The sequence below is a fragment of the Choristoneura fumiferana genome, chromosome 22, assembly GCF_025370935.1.
Source record: "Choristoneura fumiferana chromosome 22, NRCan_CFum_1, whole genome shotgun sequence".
Lineage (NCBI taxonomy): Eukaryota > Metazoa > Arthropoda > Insecta > Lepidoptera > Tortricidae > Choristoneura > Choristoneura fumiferana.
Window position 1 is genome coordinate 13,109,731 of NC_133493.1, and position 17,375 is coordinate 13,127,105.

At 39.3% G+C, this 17,375-nt stretch overlaps 1 non-coding gene across 1 annotated transcript; it reads right to left on the minus strand.

The window, feature by feature from the left end:
- Positions 1 to 3,476: 3,476 nt before the first annotated feature.
- Positions 3,477 to 3,548, minus strand: TRNAG-UCC (transfer RNA glycine (anticodon UCC)). The gene has a single exon. It is a non-coding gene; the product is annotated as a tRNA-Gly (tRNA).
- Positions 3,549 to 17,375: the final 13,827 nt, after the last annotated feature.

Below are 17,375 nucleotides of genomic sequence, written 5' to 3' on the forward strand. Positions count from 1 at the left end.
TACTATTTCTCTCTCTATTGGCTTCTTCTTCAAGGGCTGCTCATTTGTTTACATTAGGGCTGTGACGCTCGGCGGCTATCACATGCATATACCTACCATTCCTGTTTACCGATGTATACTTTATTACTGCTATGCACTCCAGAGGCCGATTTGCCTAACGTTTCTGACACTCGCGATCGCAACCAAATGACAGTTTTTGTATGCGAAATCTGTCATTTGATTGCGATGGAGCGTCAGCAACGCTAGGCAATACGGCCTCTGGTCTACACCTTATCGTGTCTTAAACGCAATGTTTAACTATGTGACTGTTTGTTGCCTTAGTAACAAAAAAAAGACTTCGCACAAAGTGTGCAAAAAGCGTTCTAAAAAATGTGTCGTGTCTTTGTATGTATTTGTATTAGTACTACCTATATATAGCGTGTACCCGCGGCTTCGCACGCGTAAACCATTAGATCCAGCTAGAAATTCCGGGATTTTATTGAATACCCACGGGAATTCCCAAAAATCATACCGTAGTCTTCAACTGCCGTTGCACTAAAAATAACTTCTTTTTTTTTTTTTTTTTTTTTTAATACCACGTCGGTGGCAAACAGGCATGCGGCCAGCCTGATGTTAAGCAATTACCGCCGCCTAGAAACGCTTGCAACACCCGAAGTATCACTCGCGCGTGCGTTGGCGAAGTGTAAGTAACTACGCCAAATCTCATGGCCCGTGGGAATATGGGGAAAAGTAGCCTATGTGTTATTCCAGATGTCCGCTGTCTACATCCAAAATTTCATCTGTCCAGCCGTTTTAGCGTGAAAGAGTAACAAACACACACACGCACACACATTCTCACAAACTTTCGCGTTTTTTTTTTTTTTTTATACGACTGGATGGCAAACGAGCAAGTGGGTCTCCTGATGGTAAGAGATCACCACCGCCCATAAACATCTGCAACACCAGGGGTATTGCAGACGCGTTGCCAACCTAGAGGCCTAAGATGTACCTCACGTGCCAGTAATTTCACCGGCTGTCTTACTCTCCACGCCAAAACACAACAATGCAAGCACTGCTGCTTCACGGCAGGATTAGCGAGCAAGATGGTGGTAGCAATCCGGGCGGACCTTGCACAAGGTCCTACCACCTGCAAAACCTCCACCTGCGTTTATAATATTAGTAGGATAATCGAGTTCCAAAAAAATAAACGGAACCCTTTTAAATGGTTCTAAGCGTTCAACATTCAATTTCGTCATCAACTAAAGACAAAGCCGACACAATGGCAGGCATCGGTTGAATATTAATAGATTTGTAGATTTCTGAAAACTTGTTACTGTTTTCGTTGGAAACATTATGAGTATACTGTTCCAGGTTTCTAAAGAGGATGAGTGTGTACAAAGATAAAGATTCCATTGACAAATATTTCAAACTAGGTACAGTCAAGTGCAAGAATAAGTATTTAATTTTATTCGAACCACTCAAAAATATGTTACTACGGCCTTATTGCCTCGGAATAAGAGTCTGTGGTAAGTACTTATTTTTGAAACTTTGAATGAGTTCATATTTTACACTTGATTGTACGTATCTATTTGCCCGCAATTTTATTTAAGATCTCAATCAATCAATAAATCAATTTATTTAAAAAAAAATGTTGCGACTTGTACAAAAATTACATTTTATTTATTAATGGCTCCTATAGACTACGGTTCATTTTAATACCGCAATGCAATTTTTCAGTTCTTCAATACCACTTCAGTGGTCATATTGACTGTCTTTTGAAATTAGAAATGTTTTAAATTATTAGGTATTTAAATTATTAAACTTATACTAGCTTTTGCCCGCGACTCCGTCCGCGTAGAAGTACGAGTATGAAAAATAGTTTGTCCTATTCTCAGACCTACCGAATATACACAAAAAGAACATTAAAATTGGTCAAGCCGTTTCGAAGGAAGTTGATCACAAACACTGTAACACAAACAATTTAAATATTAGAAAGAAGATGATAGGTAGCATAAATTTCTTTGTACCATCTAGAGCACCCGCCCAGGTCATTACACCTAATCCTAATATTAAACTTTCGGTTGTACTAATAGTCGCACTTATCTTATGTGACATTGTCCACTCTCGCGTATTTGCGATATAAGGAAGTCTCAAGTTTTGGATCCTCCCATTCATTAAAACCACTTCCTAAACAAGAAACAAACCCATTCATTACATTAGTACATTGTGTCTTAAGGGCGGTAAATAAGGAATTACGAACGAGAGTCTATTAGTAGCCCGAAGTCGAAGACTGAGCTTTAATGAGTCGATGTTCGTAATTCTAATACCGCCCGTGCGACATACAATGTTTTTCATCACATTAGTAGTAGGTAGGTATACTTATTGTTGAAGGTCCAATAAATAAATAAAAACATAATAATTGAATGAATTATAATAATAATTGAAAATGATTACGAAACTGTGCTAACAATCAAATATTTTTTCCAAATTAGCCATGTCACTTTTCCGACAGCTAATTCTTAAAATCGTTCGTGACTGATCATCTAAATCCGTGCAGTACCGAGAAAAGCGAGCGTGCTCAAAATAATCACCGAGCGTTAGTGATGACTCGATGACTTGAAGATTCAATGAAATTCGGGCCAAGAGTTCCCTGAAAACCCACTAAAGTCCGGCCGCGGAGCACGTAGAATTTCGTACAATGACCTTTCACTATAATGTGTCTGTCGCTAGCGCGTCGTTTACCGTCGTTCTCGCACACATGACTTTGTAAGGCCATTGCAGGTGGTAGGAGCTTGTGCAAGGTCCGCCCGGATTGCTACCACCATCTTGCTCGCTAATCCTGCCATGAAGCAGCAGTGCTTGCACTGTTGTGTTTCGGCGTGGAGAGTAAGACAGCCGGTGAAATTACTGGCACTTGAGGTATCCCATCTTAGACCTCTAGGTTGGCAACGCATCTGCAATACCCCTGGTGTTGCAGATGTTTATGGGCGGTGGTGATCTCTTACCATCAGGAGACCCACTTGCTCGTTTTCCACCCAGTCGAATAAAAAAGAAATTGCGCGAAATTCTTCGTGCTCCGCGACCGTAGCTCCGATCTGTCTGTTACTTCTTCCCACTTAAACCGCTAAAATGTAGGTACATGATAATATTATTTTTAATTATGTGATAGGAGGAAAATGGACCGGCGGGGCGGGTCACCTGATGGAAAGCAATCACCGCCGCCCATGGACATCTATAACATAAGCTGAGTTACGGGTGCGTTGCCGGCCCTTTGAGATCTATACTTTAGGTGTTTTATTTTAAGTCAAACTCATCAGCATCATCATCAGAGGGCAAAATTCAATTGACAATATTTCACACGATTTACAATTTATAAAAAACAAGTTAAAAAAGGTAAATACTAATCACAACACTTTCTAGACATTTTAAAATATTTAAATTAGACAAGACGCGTTAAAGTTACTGAATAAAATAATACAAAAAGAAGCAAAAACGCGTGCGTTGGCCGGGAATCGAACCCGGATCAACTGCTTGGAAGGCAACTATGCTGACCATTACACCACCAACGCCGGTGAGTGAACGGTTGAATTATGTGTTTAGATGCTACGGAGAGTATTAAGCGAGTCAGTGACTTCATTACGTCACAAGGTCGTTACACGTTTATAGCGTAAACGTGACTAATTTGCGGCATAAATCTTACAGATAGTATGTTAACAGAAACTATAGTTTTACATTTTGAAATATTTTGTTGATACTGAAGTATTTAGATTGTTACCATGCAAATCCATTATAATTAATCATAAAATGTGAAGTGAAAGTAACTTAGCCGTCTTTCTGTCAGTTAACGTTTAAACGATATAATGAAATCGATCTCCTCGATCGCCTCCTTACAGTGTGAAGATAGTCTGTGTCTCGGGGGATAACATTGGATAGTTTTTATCCCGGAAAATTGCATAGTTCCCGCGGGATAGCGGTAAACAAATTCTACGCGGATGATGTCGCGGGCAACATGCTAGTTACTAACAATACATGCAAATAAAGTCGAGTAAAGGTTATTGAACACTAACTTAACCCTACCCTAGCACCTGTCACTAATTCTTAAGGTTCCGCCACACCGCGTCGTGTGGGAAACACTTAAGGCGCTCCCAGACCGGAAGAAATTACTGCGCACAATAAAACTTAGGGATACACCCTTGCCCTAGCGACTTTCTTTTTTAAAACGACCTTGAGGGGATACCGGTTAAAAATGCATCTGGATTCTGCGTAATTTTAACTTGATTCAGTAATTATTTAAAAATATATTATTTTTTCTTGTTTTTTTAACCCCCGACGCAATAAGTTTGACCGCTATGTGGGTCTGTCTGTTTGTCTGTCTGTGGCACCGTAGGTCTTAAACGGGTGGACCGATTTGAATGCGGTTTTTTATTTGTAATCAGGTTTTCTAGCGATGTTTAATCAGATCAGCCGTTTTCGAGATATCGAACTTTGAAGTGACAAAGTGACGAAGTCGATGTGTTTTTCTGATCATCCTCATCATCATCATCATCAGCCTACAGCAGGGCACTGCTGGACATAGGTCTCTTCCATGCCGCGCCACAACACTGTCTTCAGCCCCTCGCATCCATCTGCCGCCAGCGACTCTCTTAAGTACTACGTTTTCCCGTCCGTGGTCTCCACTCGAGGACTCGTCTGCTCCACCGTTCATCGGTCCTGCGACAGACGTGGCCAGCCCAACGCCACTTCAGCGAACTAATTCTTTGAGATAATGTGATTTCGGATTTTATCCTTCAAAGAAACCTCTAGCATTGCTCTCTCCAGAGCTCGCTGAGCGACCTTTTTCTGATGCATGAGCAATATTATTGTAAAATATTATTAAAATACATTGGAACAAAGTGAAAGCAAGAACCGGATAACTCACGTCTTAAATCGAGTTTAACTCGAGATGTTTCGGGCTACGTAGTCCTTCTTGCCGGAGCAGCCGCCGAGTCGTGTTGCTGGTTTTATTTCATTAAATAAGAAGTTTCACGGTTGCATTTGAGACAGGGAACCCTAAAATGACATCTTAAAACGCCGCTCCACGACCCAACAAAAAAGTGAGACAGCGACAACTACCGTTTTTGTCCCTTTTCTATGACAAGGATGGGAATTAAACTAAATGACTGAGATAACGGTTGGTTCATTCCCGGAATACGCAAAGTATTTGGGGTTTGTTTGTGTGAACAAACTGCCTAAGGCTACATTTCCAATAGTGATGTGCGAGGAGGTGTTGCGAGAAATGTGTTTTTCGTAAGCCAGTAGAAACGCCTATTATTCATAGTACAAGCTTTGCTTAGTTTGGGACTAGGTCAATTGGTGTCAAGTGGCCTGATATTTATTTATTAATTTATTTATTTTATACAAGTTGGGCCCTGGAACAGGAGCAGAAAATTAAACCACAACGTCGACTCTTCATCTTGAGCTAATTTAGTACTACAACTTTTGAAAATTATTTTTTTATTATAGTCTGTGTTATAGTTTAAAGTTTATTATTGGACAAGCAATGTATTGCGAAGTCCGTCATTTTGTGACGTGACAGCAATGTCATTTAGGCTATGGATGCCGTACATTGAAAACACTATTTAGATTCGATTTGTAGCTTTCGAAGATGGCGGATGTAGACAATATCTAATTTTGCTAGTTCTGTTTCTTTGGCTAGTTGAAGTATAATTTTCATAGTGTTTTATGCGGCGATTAACAGTGAACAGTGATCACAAAATTCTATATTGCTCTTTTTCTAACATTGTTTAATGCGCAAGTGGTCTCCACGTGGTTTCTGGAATTTTACTATCAAGTTGCAAAAACTACAATCACCGTACAACGTCCCTCTCAAAGAGAGTCTACCTCGACACTGGCGAAATTGTCCTATTAATTAGGACAGAAAAGCCATATTTTAAAAGAGAAGAAGAAGAAGAACACTATTTAATTTGTTAACTTAATGATAAAATTACGAAATTTTTTAAAGTTGCAAAAATAAGTAGTTCCATTTGAGTAGCAGAACCTGTGTTTCAATTTTTTGCTTCCTGTTACAGGGCCCAACCGGTATAGCGTATAATCGGGTACGATGTGTGCCTGTGTGTCAGATAGCCGGAGAATGTAGAAAGGGTCCAAACTCCGTGATAAGAGGGGTGATAAAAGAATAGATTAATTTTTTTGGCGCCAAAGTTCTTAGTTGGTATTTTGTTACTTCTGTAGATGACAGATTAGTTTCATAGGCTCCGTTTCCACCAGAGATGTAAGTACAAAAGTGTTTGTCATGAACCAATAGAAACGCTTCATTTACCTATTCTATTCTACGTATTCTAATACTATTTCTACGTCCTTACCTGTTTTTGGTCGAAAATTAAAAAAAAGTTAGGTTAGGTTACAGTCGTGTCAAGGTGTGAGGCGCCTCAGCCACGCGGAATAGGAGCACCGCGTAGCGGAGCTCCGTCATCTTTGAGTCAGATAATTTTAGACTACTTGCTACTTTTATTTATAAAATAATAATAAATGTTTATTTCAGATTTCATACGATCCATATAATAATTGTTAGTAACAGAGAGGTCCTTATACAACTAAGTTAGCATAGACATTATTTAAATGCATTTTGGTCCAGTGCGCATTTTGGTGCAGGGTGTGGTTGTTTTGGTGTGGTTATGTTTTTACATACATTTTAAGGGGACGAGCGCTGCTTATCCTATCATCATCATCATCATCATCTCAGCCTATATATGTCCCACTGCTGGGCACAGGCCTCCTCTCAGAACAAGAGGGCTTATCCTATAGTACAGGTTTTTACCTATTTAGGAAGTAGAGGTCTAGTTTTAAGGAAACTTTGTAACAGATGTTTTTGATATTATTATTAATTGACCAACCAATTTGCTTATTTCGAGGGTATTCTGGCAAAACAGAATAAGTGCAAAATTAAAAAAAAAATAGTTACATGCATAGGCATACTCAATTTTTTCTGCTTTATTTATCTAGCAAAACCGTATAAGTGAATAAATATTGTGAACTTATCCGGCTCTGCCAGAATACCCTCGATTTGCTAGTTAAAACCACCTGCTTCTTAGACGATTTGATACTCGCCTCGCAGGACTAAACTGGGCTTTGGGAGGGTTATGATTCAGCTTGATGTGATAATATTGTCCCTAAAACTGTTGTCAAATGATTGGGACAGTCACCTCTCGACATGCACTTGACATCGGGACTTGGCCTACAATGCGAAAGGTCGCAGAAATTTATTAAGGGGGCTTGTCGCTTCGGTGATATTGCTTTGACAAATGATACCTCGGTTTTTTGAGGGGTTGAAACACGAATCGTTTATGATTGTGTCAATCTTTATACTTTTTTGACCACTTCTTGAGGGGATTGATGTTCGTATGTGGGGTCAAACAACCTTTTAGTGTACCTGTTACCGCAACGTCTCCCGAGTTTTCTTACTTATCAGCTTGAGTAGAAATCCACTTAAAGTTAGAAGTTGTGATAGTTTCAAACCAATTCCTTCATAGTTCATCTCCTAAGCATGCTAATAATAAACATTGCAAACGTTTTTCTAAGAAATGTGTGTGTGTGTGTGTGTGTGTGTGTGTGTGTGTGTGTGTGTGTGTATGTTACTCCATCATGCTAAAACAGTTAAACGGATTTGGATGAAATTTGGTACAGTCAAGGGCAAAGATATCGACACGGCCAAAGTTACAAAAATATGTATACACGACTTTATGCACTTAACATTAGGGCTGTAACGTGTATACATATTTTTGCAACTTTGTCTGTGTCGATATCTTTGCCCTTGACTGTACCAAATTTCATCCAAATCCGTAGATGGCTGGAAGCCTGGAAAATAACACATTCACTACTTTTTATCTCGATATTCCCAAGGGATAAGGATTAAATCTCGTAATAACAACACGATGTAACTTGATTGAGAACCTTGACGTACTTTTTGGGAATTCCGATAAGAATTTAGTAAATCCCGGAATTTTAATTCAACTGCCTAATTTATGGATTACACGTGCGAAGCCGCGATTAAGTCTAGTACCTTATGTTAGGTTTCGCATTAGTAGTTTTGGTTTATGACCTAAAATTGAATTGAATATACATTATCGGAAATTGTTGCCTCTATTTGCATGTCTTATGGCACAACATAGCGTTGCTGAAAATGAGCTATGATATATGTCCACATTTTTTACCTTTGTTGATAAACAAAACGTTTTTGAATTTGAATTGGATGAGTAAATCCACTCATAATAATTCAATTTAGACCCTCCGGAAATTGAATGAAGGAAGCGGAATTTTTTAAGTTGTGTGTCACGTATTTTCGATCGCGTAACTTTGGTTTCATACAAAAGTATGTGTACAACTCATTTTGATACTCCGTGTGGGGTAAACTGGACTTTTATATAAGGCTGTGTTTCCACCAGAGATGTGCGAGGATGTGTTGCGAGGGATGTGTTTTTTTAAACGATTTTTGAAACGCTTTATTCGCCTAACCTCGCACAGCACAGCACATCTCTGGTGGAAACAGCGGAGCGGAGCGAGGCGAGGTAAATGAAGGGTTTCTATTGGATAATGAAAAACACACTCCTCGCTACACATCCTCACACGCCGGTGGACACGGAGCCTTAAACTGAATGCCGCAGAAATTACGCGACCGAAAATATACGCGACTCACAACTCAAAAAGTTACGCTCGTCTGGCTTCACATTTACGGATATATATAGAATATATAGAGTTTAGTGACATGTATAAAATAATATAAATTGTTAAGGATTATCCAATATTGCAACAGGCATGCAATGATTGATGCTTGCATGAAATAAGTATTATAAATAGAATTATAGAATGGAATGGAACAATCACAAATGACTATATTTATTAAGAAAATATTAAGAAAATACAAAATATCCATAGGACTAAAACTACTATTAAATTAAAATAACTAAAACTAAAACTTTAATTAAAAAAGAGAGGTGGGCCTCTTGGCATGGTGCCCATCACAAATTGATTTGTAAAATGTAACACCATCTTAGTACGGTCAGAGTCCGAAGTAGCTGCACACTTTGTGGTTTGTCGCTTTTCAGCCACGTATGTAACGCTATGCAAGTGATAACCAGCTGCTTTTGATGCTGACTGTACATGCAGACTATAACTATGGAGGAGCGGTGCCTCCTGACACAGGCTTTATCAAGCTTAAAAGGAGGCTCCAGCCATTAAACAATCTTATGTACAAATTGTTTTGCTACTTTGGGAGCGATTATTTCCGGAAATCTTCACTTAATCAAAAAAGTTTTTGAGAAACGTTACTATCTTTTCAAAAGATCTATCGAACTATGTGCCACACGTTGATGCGAGTTAAAAAAAAACAATTTCTGTTACGTGTATGGAGTGCCCCCCCTATAAATATTTATTTTTGTAATTTAAGTACAAAACTAAATAGCAGCTTTGACAAGACATCTGTACTTCAAATTTCATTGATATACATCTTGTAGTTTTCGAGTAAAATGCCTGTGACATACGGACGGACAGACAGACAGATGGACTTGACGAAACTATAAGGGTTCCGTTTTTGCCATTTTGGCTCCGGAACCCTAAAAACATTGTGTATTAGACCTGTGCCCCCTTAACGGTCTGAGATGGCGAGTTCTCTGAACCGCCGTAGTATAAACTACCTACATCAAGTGTTCCGGCGCTGATCGGCGCATCATTGACTGTTGACATTGATTCGCGCACTGCGCCTGAGTCGGTGTTAACTTTCAATAACTTTTTGCATAAACAGAATTATTAACCGACTTGACATGAGTTTCTATGGGCATGTACTCGTAGGTACACTAAAAATCGGGTCGGTATTTCCATGCAAGCAAAAAGTGGGGTGTTATAAGTTTGACCGCTAGTGCACCGTAGTTCTTAAACGGGTGGACCGATTTGAATGCGTTTGTTTTCATTTGAAAGCTGGTTTTCTGGCGATGGTTCTTAGACATAATTAAAGAGGCACAGACTGATTGCCTTGTACAGCAAACACCATGGGTTTCTGACAGAATATCAGCACTGCAGGTTACTGCAGTATATGCTGAGTCAGCGCCTATTCTAGACATCGTCGCAGGGCTCTCAATTTATCAATTTAAACAATAATAAGTGAACTTTATTTTGGTGCTAGTTTTAAGTTTAAAGGTATTATTGTATATTTTCTATTGTACTTTGAGCTTTGTATGCTGTTTTGAATAAAGATTCTATCTATCTATCTATCAGACATGTCTTATCAAAATCGGGTGAGATATTGAACTTTGAAGTGACAAGGGGTTATCCCACTTTTTTTTTGGTTAGGTTATCGATACAAAGAATATTTTTTTTCTTGAAACGTTACCATTACTGTGTATTTACTGTCTTTACTGGCTGATGATTTAAATTATCTGCATGTATACTAGCTCCATGTATGATTGTACTGCGGTTTGTTTTCCTCAATAAAGAATAGTCCATTGTGTCTTAAGGGCGGTAAATAAGGAATTACGAACGAGAGTTTATTAGAAGCCCGAAGTCGAAGACTGAGGGCTTTCATGAGTCGATGTTCGTAATTCTAGTACCGCCCGTGCGACATACAATGTTTTTCATCACATTTGCAAGTAAAATTTTATATTTGTAAAAGCAAAAATATAATTCTTCCAAATATTGACGATACCTTAGGCTGTGCTCTTGGCAGCGTCGCCCTCTACCTCCCCCTCCCTCGGCATGCGCCGCAACGTGCGTGTGCATGTGGTCCATGTAATCCTGCAGCAGCGCGCGCAGCACCATCAGTACGGGCACGGACTCATTGACCGACCTTGGGCTTCATGACAAGAAAATGTGTACGCGCAATGACTCATTTACCGACCACGGGTTTCATGACAAGCACATTAAGGTCGACGGTTTTATTTGGGGCTGCAACCAAGGTAGCCTCATGTTACGACACTGTTTACGAGCAAGTGTGATGAAAAATAAAATAAAATAGTGTAATATGATACGGTGTAAGATTTTTAGTTTATACTTAGAAAGGATGATTCCCACCCCTCTAGAGAGGAGGAGAAAGCGTTTGGACCGCGCAAATTCGGACGACGTAATATTTGGCGGCTGATGATGTGCTCGTTGACTGTAATTCAATTTGAGTCAGACTCAATTTGCTGTCAAGCTCTTGACCCACTTTATCGACTGTCCGTGAATGGTAACTCTTAAGGTAGCATTCCGTTCTTAGCGACTGCGACGCGCGTCCGCGACTGGGTCGCGCGACCTACGAACTTATATGGATCACTAAACAAATGCCGCGACCGCGTCGCGCGACCGGTGGGCGCGGCCAGAGAACAACCAATGGTCGCGTGGTCAGACGACCGCCGTCGCGGGTCGCGGTCGCTAAGTTTTAGTACTATTATTAAAAAAAATACTTTTACTTTATATTTGTACGCCAACAGGCAAAACATAGTGATACACACTGTCTTAGCACCTACCTGTATTTTGTTTACCTATGTTTTACAAATAAATAATTCTGATTCTGATTCTGATTCTGAAAGTTTCTCAAACCGAGTACTCGGCCGAGTTACTCGGTTCAGTTTTGGGGCGCGAAAACAGGTTTAGACAGGTTCGCGCGGCGCTAATCGGTAGAGTCATTCACGATGACGCGTGCCGTGGTTCTTATTATTACAATGTCATTGACAAAATCACGCGTCTTCGTGGATGGCACTAGCACGAGCGAACGTCGCGGGAATCCCCGCCTTCACCACCATAAAATATTCAATGTTGTTTTAAAGGTCCGCCCCACGGTCCGGTCGCACGTGCAGCGTGCAATGACGGCCTCACGGTCCCACCGGAAGACCAGCACCAGCTCTTGAGCCGGCATTATGCTGAGGTGAGTCCGTTTCGTGAACAGTAACACTGTTTTTTTGCTCTTTCTTTTATGTAATTATTCTGTCACTGTTCCGAATAAATGTATTTTCTTTCTTTCTTCTTCTTCTTTCTAAAGAAATTCGCATTCGGTCCGCGCATTAATTGCTTAAATATTTACAATTGATAATTCTTATTTTTGTGTTTTTAAAAATATAAATACTCTTAATAATATGTTTAAACCAGCCTGATTTATAATCATAATACATATGATTCTTCTTAAATAATAATTTTATTAAGACTGAGTACCGTAAACTGCTTCAACTTTGCCCTCTGGTCCCAACATTGCCTGATTCGATTTAGAGTCGATAACTTAGCACCCTTTAGGTTTTTAAACTTTTATCCCCCCGGAATAATAATTCCCGTGTAGATAAAAGTTTAAAACCTACAAGAGTGCTAAGTTATCGACTCTAAATCAAATCAGGCAATGTTGGGGCCAGAGGGCAAAGTTGAAGCAGTTTACGGTATACGACAATGGAACCGAGTTATTCGTCCGAGTACGAGTATCAAAAAAACTGCCGAGTACCGAGTAGTAAACGAGTACTCGGCCCATCTCTAGTGATAATAATGATGATGAGAAAGGGATGGAGAGTGCGATTGTAATTGCGAGTACATTAGACAATAAGGCTTCGGGTCGCTAACGCTTTTGTCTTTGACGACTGGATGGCCTAGTGGTTAGAGAACCTGACTACGAAGCTTCAGGTCCCGGGTTCGATCCCCGGCAGGGTAGATATTTGTATTGTCATCGTCCCAGCCTATATACGTCCCACTGCTGGGCACAGGCCTCCTCTCAGAACAAGAGGGATATTTGTATGAATAATAGGAATGTTTGTTCTCAGGTCTTGGATGTTTAATATGTATTATGTATGTTTGGGACAGGTCAATTGGTGTCAAGTGTCCCATGATATTTATTGTTATTAACCATATCAGCTTCCTCACCAAGATAGACATACACCAACCTTTCATTTACATGTAAGCGTAATTTCTAAACGGGACCGGTTAGCCGACTTAGTAAGTGGAGTCTAAAAGGTAATGCGTTTAACTTAGCTACTTACTTGTCGGTGGCGTACTGTGTAATGGTTTGGACACACTCCGCGAGTAGGACAGTTACTGGCGAACAGCTACTTGCACCAGTGAAAAATCCACCAATTTATAGTGAAATAAATAAAAATACATACTGTAATGAATCAGGGCCTGTTTTAGGTACTATTATTTGATGTTTAAACTGCTGGAACGTTTTAAAAGGAATTTAGTACGAAAATAGTTTGGGACCCTTAAAAGAAAATATTATGTAAGTTTTTAATCCGGAAGTTCTCGCGGAATTGTGAGAAAAGATTTCTTGGCAGGCGGAGTCCCGAGCAAAAGCTAGTATAGTCATTGAGAAAGTATGTCTATCTTTTCGCTATTCACGCTTAAATCTCTGAACCGATTTAACGAAATTTGATATAATAATAATAATATAATAAAATTCTTTATTTCAGACCGTAAAGATCCATAATATGTTAGTAGCCGTTGACTTATATCTAAATTAGTAACACTTACTGACTAACAACGAAGACATGTATTTTTTAAATAATAAATTGGGCAACGCCCTTGATCTGTCCAATCCAGAAATATTGAATTGGACAATCATATCTACCCGCTATAGCTTTCAGAATACTGTTGGTGCTTGCTCTCACTCTGCCTAATATTGAGGCTATCTTTTTATCTTTTTTTATATAAAGTTAGTTTGAGGCTTTGGAAGAATATAAGTAGGATTATTTTTTATTTCGCAGGTAGCTTTGTTCAACAGTGGATGTCTTCCGGCAAATGATGATGATGCATTAAGACAAATTAAGTATCTGTTGTACCTATTGCAATAATGTAGCTGCTGCACCGTTTGAGACCGGTGGAAGTGAAGAGATTCTTTCACATTCAAGTATGTAAGGACAGTAGCTAATTTATTGAATCAGGCGTTACTTTGCGGAGGTCCATATCAATGAACTAAAATAATTTCCTTGCTCACCCGCGACCTTACGATAGCTAAGCTTATGCAAAATATGCGTGTTCATGCAGATCCTCCACCTCCACACTGTAAGAACACACACAAATCACACAAACCCATCTATCACCACCACCACACTACACTGACGCGTTTCGAACTCAAACAGAGCTCATCTTCAGAGTGACACAATCGTACACCATGCTACCAGTTGTTAGACTCAAACAACAACAACTAACAACTAACAACTGGTAGCATGGTGTACGGTTGTGTCACTCTGAAGATGAGCTCTGTTTGAGTTCGAAACGCGTCAGTGTAGTGTGGTGGTGGTGATAGATGGGTTTGTGTGATTTGTGTGTGTTCTTACAGTGTGGAGGTGGAGGATCTGCATGAACACGCATATTTTGCATAAGCTTAGCTATCGTAAGGTCGCGGGTGAGCAAGGAAATTATTTTAGTTCAGGACAGTAGCTGTTTACTATACTGTAAGGGCAGCCGCTGGCACTGTGTAACGCATGCGTAACGCCGCGCATTTTCTCCGTCTGATTTTCACACGATTTCTTCTGTTTTTCTGACGTTTAGGGATACGTTGCTCATTTTATAACATGCAAATGGTTCTTTCTTGCTCGCTCAAGTATTATAAGGCCTGATTGTGACCTGCTCGCGGGGCGGTGGTCAAATGTGTCCTCCAAATGCTTGCGATACTGAGAGATGATGGATGTTAAGCAATCTAGTTTCTTTAAGTTATCTGTCTTTCTTTACCTATTGTATAAATTGTTAGTTTATTGGTGTACTGGTGTATTGGTTTATCACTGTAATGCCATTATGTGTTTTTAATAAATTAATAAACCTCATTGCTAGACGCGCCTTATAAATTCCTATTCCCTACAAATTGCACTGGCTGTCTTATAACTTTCGACTATATAACACAGCAGCACAAGCATTGCTGCTTAGCGTAAGGATTAGCGCAGGATAAAAATGAAAATCATACAGTCGAGGAACCTTGATATCAAAACTAGCTCTAACTTTTTTTTAACTGTAGATGTAGTTTTTTTTTACTCTGGTAGAATGCTATAAATCACTAAGTGAAGACGCGCATTTCTCTACCATTAGCGCATAGTTTCAACGCGGTGCCTTTGCGCAGACAATTTAATAAAAAAAAAACACACACACATGGGCCACGCCTAGATAAAAAAACCGGCCAAGAGCGTGTTGGACACGCCAGAAATAGGGTTCCGTAGCCATTAAGAAAAAATTAAGTAATATTTTTTAAGGATTTCGTATTTTATACGGAATCTTCCTAGTTTAGGTATATTTTATACCTTAGGCTGCTATTTACTCATAAAGTACTAATAAAGCAAACTTAGCCGTTATAGTTTTCCTTGAAACTTTGATATACTTACTACCTTCCTGATTTTTTCAATTTTTCCACCCACCGGTTTAGATTTTAGAGGGGGGGACGCTCGATTTGAATGAAAATTTGCACTTTAAAGTTGAATATTTCGCAAACCAATTACTGAATCGAAAAATCGTTTGTAGCAACCCCCTAATGGTTTTAAAAGACCTATCCAACGATACCCCACACACTAGGGTTGTATGAGAAAAAAAAATCTACCCCACTTTACGTCAATTTTTTTTTTAATTTTTGATTGTACCATTTTGTCGGCATAGTTTACTTATATATCCGTGCAAAATGACAGCTTTCTAGCATTGATAGTCCCTGAGCAAAGCCGCGGACGGACAGACAGACAGACAGACAGACAGACATGGCGAAACTATAAGGGTTCCGTTTTTGCCATTTTGGCTACGGAACCCTAAAAAGAGCCGCTTCTATCGAAGAAAAGCAGAGTCGTGTAGAATCCAAGATTATAATCAACAAGGTGACATAAAACATAATAATATTGTTACGAGGCTTAGAGAAATTAGGTTACCATAATTCACTAATAATTAAACATCGTAAAAGTTACAATGTGGCATTTTCTTTAACAGTGGCAAAGGGTTACATTGCTTGAAGAACTATAAACATTGGTGAAGAAAGGTCCTCGAGAGGCGACCACAAACCGGAAGGCGAAGCTTTAGCAGCACTAGATGGACAGACGACATCGTGATAGTTGCGGGCAACCCGTGGATGCAAGTGGTAAGTTGTCGATTTTGGCGTTCTAAGGGGTAGGCTTTTGTTCCCCCCCAGTGGACTCAGTGGACGTCTTCCGGCTGATGATGATGACGAATTTCTTTATAATAATATCTTATTCCACAGCAATGCTCTAATTTATATATATAGAGAATAGATAAAAGCTATGAAGTCATGCTATGTCACCTTAAAACTACACTTTAACCTCCAAACTCCCCGCTGTTTGCCGGCACATTTGAAACAACAGTCAAACCCGTTAAACTCAAATCAAACTGAAACCGTGAAATTATCTCTGACAGCAAACAATGCTTGTATGTTCAGTAGTTAAGGGCTCGGGAACGCGTAAACTGTTATCTTAACTAAACTATCCGTAGGCAGGTTTAGTTAACTTAGTCACATTTCTCGCTTAATCTTATTTGAATGTTGACCGTGGAAAGCTTATAGTAGAAATTATTTATAAAATTGAAAAACCCTGAGCGAAGCTCGGTCATTCAGGTACAGTCGAGTTTTTATACTTTTGAGCAAATATTTGATCAAAAATATGTGAATTTGACTCTATTGTTAACAGCGCAGAAGCGTGGGCAGATATTTTTTATTGAAGTATATGAGCACGACTGTACTTTTTTAAAGCATAATAACCATCTACGCATTGCCCTGTAGATGTAGGTATAATAATATAATAATCTATAGCATAGGCTATACAAACCTTTATCTTTTGTGGAATTCCGGAAGCATTGTGATTGTATTTTTTGTAGAAAAAGGAAACGGGTGATATTTAATATTATTAAGGGGCTGTTTCATCTTCACCATCCATTGATTAGTGTTAACTGGCGGTAAGGTGTGATGCCGTCTCTATTTGTTTTGTTCGAATAGACGGAGACGGCATCACACCTAACCGCCAGTTAACACTAATCAATGGATGGTGAAACAGCCCCTTAATATATTAAGTAATAACCTATTAAATTCCTAGAACAAAATAATTACGGCGATAAGCCCAACGCTATTAGTGTAGATGTTTTTAAATTTTAAATTAATCAGTTAAGACGTGCGTGCGTGCGTGCGTGCGTGTGTGTGTGTGTTTGTTTGTTATTCCTTCACGCTAAAACGGTTAAACGCATTTGGATGAAATTCGGTACATAGATATAGCTGGACGTCTGGAATAACACATATAGGCTACTTTTTATCCTGATATTCCCACGGGATAGGGCCAAAATCTTGAAATTTCAACCACTGTGTTTAGAGTTATGAAGTTTTGTACAGTTGTTCTTAACACTACCTCAATGAAGACCACGATATAGATTTTGGGATTTCCCAGGGGAATTTTGTAAAATCCTGTTATTTCAATTGTAACTACCAGATC